The sequence below is a fragment of the Meles meles genome, chromosome 5 (genome assembly GCF_922984935.1).
Source record: "Meles meles chromosome 5, mMelMel3.1 paternal haplotype, whole genome shotgun sequence".
In the NCBI taxonomy this organism is placed as follows: Eukaryota; Metazoa; Chordata; class Mammalia; order Carnivora; family Mustelidae; genus Meles; species Meles meles.
The window spans coordinates 26,652,995-26,656,322 of NC_060070.1; the positions used below are offsets into that span (position 1 = coordinate 26,652,995).

The 3,328-nt window shown below is 37.4% G+C and overlaps 1 pseudogene; it reads left to right on the forward strand.

Moving 5' to 3' along the window:
* Positions 1 to 1,056: 1,056 nt before the first annotated feature.
* Positions 1,057 to 2,757, forward strand: LOC123942107 (annotated as a pseudogene).
* The last annotated feature ends 571 nt before the right edge of the window (positions 2,758 to 3,328 follow it).

Here is a 3,328-nt window from a genome sequence, read left to right on the forward strand (position 1 = left end):
ATAAAGGAGAACTAAGACATCTTAAATGACTTACTTGCTACTATTGTGGCCTCTGGAGTCTTCACTTTTTCAGCATTATATTTTTGAAGAGTGAATCCGTGAAGTTAACTTCAGTCTCAATGACTAATAATACTGACCTTCCTCTCGAAGATGATGTGAGAATTAACACCTTATGAGTAATGCTTACAGGAAGAAAAAATTAAGTTACTTAGATATTAAATGATCATTTAGGTAATGTATAATTACTCAAGATGCCCTCATTTGTATTGAACTATATATCTAGATGTCATTATGCTGTCTCAGAAAGAACCCTTCATCATGAGGTGCCCCTAAAGCTTATTTACAAGCCAAAGCTTTGCAGAATATCTATCTTGGCTCAACCAATCCTCCACAGGTCATTCTCATAGTAAGTAAGTAAACAACTGAGTCAGAAATAATTGGCCATGAAGGATATGTTTTCTAATTCAAACTAATTAAAATGAATAAACTGTGATTCACATGCCTTTATTTTTACTTTTAAAAGTGGATCGTTGAACTCTCTTTTCTTTGGTCAAGATGCATGAAAGCCAGGCGAGATGAAATCTGGCTTGCACAATCAGCATACAGGCATACCTTGTTTTATTATGCTTTGCTTTATTGTACTTCACAGATAACTGTGGTATTTTACAAATTGAAGGTTTGTGGCAAAGCTGCATGGAGCACGTCTTTCGGTGCCATTTTTCCAACAGTGTTTATTAACTTTATGTCTCTGTGTCACACTCTGGTAATTCTTACAATATTTTGAACTTTCTCATTTATGTTATATTTGTGATGGTGATCTGGGGTCAGTTGTCTTTGATGTCGCTATTATAATTGTTTGGGGGGACCTCAAATTGTGACATGTAAGATGGCAAACATACATGTGTGTGTTCTGACTGCTCCACCCACTGGCCATTTCCCCATTTCTCTCACTCCCCACCGGCCTCCCTATTCCTTGAGACATTACAGTATTGACATTAGACTAATGAATAACCCTGCAATGGCCTCTAAGTGATCAAAAAAAGTCTCTAATAAAATCAAAAGTTAGAGACGATTAAGTTTAGTGAAGAAGGCATGTTGAAAGCTGAGGTAGGCCCAAAGCTAGGCCTCTTGTGTCAAACATTTAGGCAAATTAGGAAGACAAACCAAAAATTCTTGAAGGAAATTAAAAGTGCTACTACGGTTAACCCACAAACAATAAGTAAAATGGCCTTATTGCTGATATGGAGAACATTTTAGTGATCTGGATAGAAGATCAAACCAGCCACAATCTTCCCTTATGACAAAGCCTAATCCAGAGCAGAGTCCTAACTCTCTTCAACTCTATGAAGGCTGAGAGAGATGAGGAAGCTGCAGAAGAAAGGTTTGAAACTAGCAGAACCTGGTTCATGAGGTTTAGTGAAAGAATCCATCTCTATAACATGAAAGTACAAGGTGAAGCAGAAGTGCCAGTGTAGAAGCTGTAGCAAGACAGACAGAAAGATCTAGCTAAGATAACTTATGAAGGTGGCCACACTAAACAACAGATTTTCCATGTAGATAAAACAGCCTTCTATTGGAATAAGATATAATCTAGGACTTTCATAGCTAGAGAGGAGAAGTCAATGCCTAGTCCAAAGCTTTGAAGGACAGGCTGACTCTCCTATTAGAGACCGACTGATGCAGCTGGTGACTTTAAGTTGATGCTAATGCTCACTTATCATTCTAAAATTCCTAGGCCCCTTAAGAATTATGCGAAGTCTACACTACCCATGCTTCAGAAATGGAACAACAAAGCCTAGGAGACATTGCAGCTGTTTACAACATGATTTATGGAATATTTAAGGCCCCTATTGTGATATACTGCCCAGAAAAGAGAAAGAGAGAGAGAGAGAGAGAGATTCCTTTCAAAATATTACTGTTCATTGACAATGTACCTAGTCACCTAAGAGTTCTGATGGAGATATATAGTGGGATTAATGTTTTCATGCCTACAAACATCCAGCAGCACCCATTCTGTAGCCCATGGATCAAATGATTTTGACTTTCAGGTCTTATTATTTAAGAAATATGTTTTGGAAGGCCACTGCTGCCATTATTTTGTCCAGATCCATCCTCTGATGGATCTGGACAAAGTAATTTGAAGAATACTTCTGGAAAAGTTTTCCCATTCTAGATGCCATTAAGAACATTTGTGATTCATGGGAAGAGGTCAGAATATCAACATTAACAGAGTATAGAAGAAACTGATTGCAACCCTTACAGATTACTTGGAGCGGTTCAAGACTCCAGTGAAGGAAGTAACTGCGGATGTGGTAGAAACAGCAAGAGATCTAGAATTAGAGGTGGTGCCTGGAGATGAGACTGAATTGCTGCCATCTCATGAGAAAACTTGAGCAGATGAGGAGCTGCTTCTGATGGCTGAGCAAAGACAGTGGTTTCCTGAGATGGAATCTACTCCTGGGGAAGATGCTGTTAAGACTGTTGAAAGACAACAAAGTACTTAGAATATCATATAAACTTAGTTGATAAAGCAACAATAGGGTTTAAGAGGTTTGACTCCAATTTTGAAATTCCAGTATGAGTAAATGCTGTCAAACAGCACTGCATGCCACAGAGAAATCATGAATGAAAGGAAGACAGTCAATGCAACAACTTCATCGTTGTCTTATTTTTTAAATTGCCCCAACCTTCAGCAACAACCACCCTGAACAGTCAGCAGCCATCAACATCAATCAAGACCCTTCGTCAGCAAAATGATCATAACTTGCTGAAAGCAAAGATGATGATCAGCATTTTTAGCAATAAAGTATTTTTTAATTAAGCAATATACATCTTTTAGACATACACTATTGCACACTTAAGAGACTATGGTATAATGTAAACATAACTTTTACATTTACTAGAAACCCAAAAAATTCATTTGACTCACTGTACTACAATATTCACTGTATTGTGGTGGGCTGGAAGTGAACCTACATTATCTCTTGGGTATGCCCATGTAATTTCAGGGTCTAAACCACTGTTTCATCCTCTAGTAGTTCTCTTTTCTTGCCACACTTTACAGAGTAGTTTCTTCAGTTTTTACCTGTTGATGTGTGTTCTATGAAAGCTCCCTGATTTTTTCTGCTCATGACAGAACAATTTCCTATAGCTAATATTTCATGTGCTCTATCATAAGAAAATGAATTGATATTTCTGTAGATCTTGCTTGAGTAGTTGGTTTATGAGGCAATACATCATCATTAAAATTCTCATCTATTCAGGTCAGCTCTGTATACCTAATTAAAGCCCAATGCTTTTACATTTGAAATGACAATTCAATTTACAA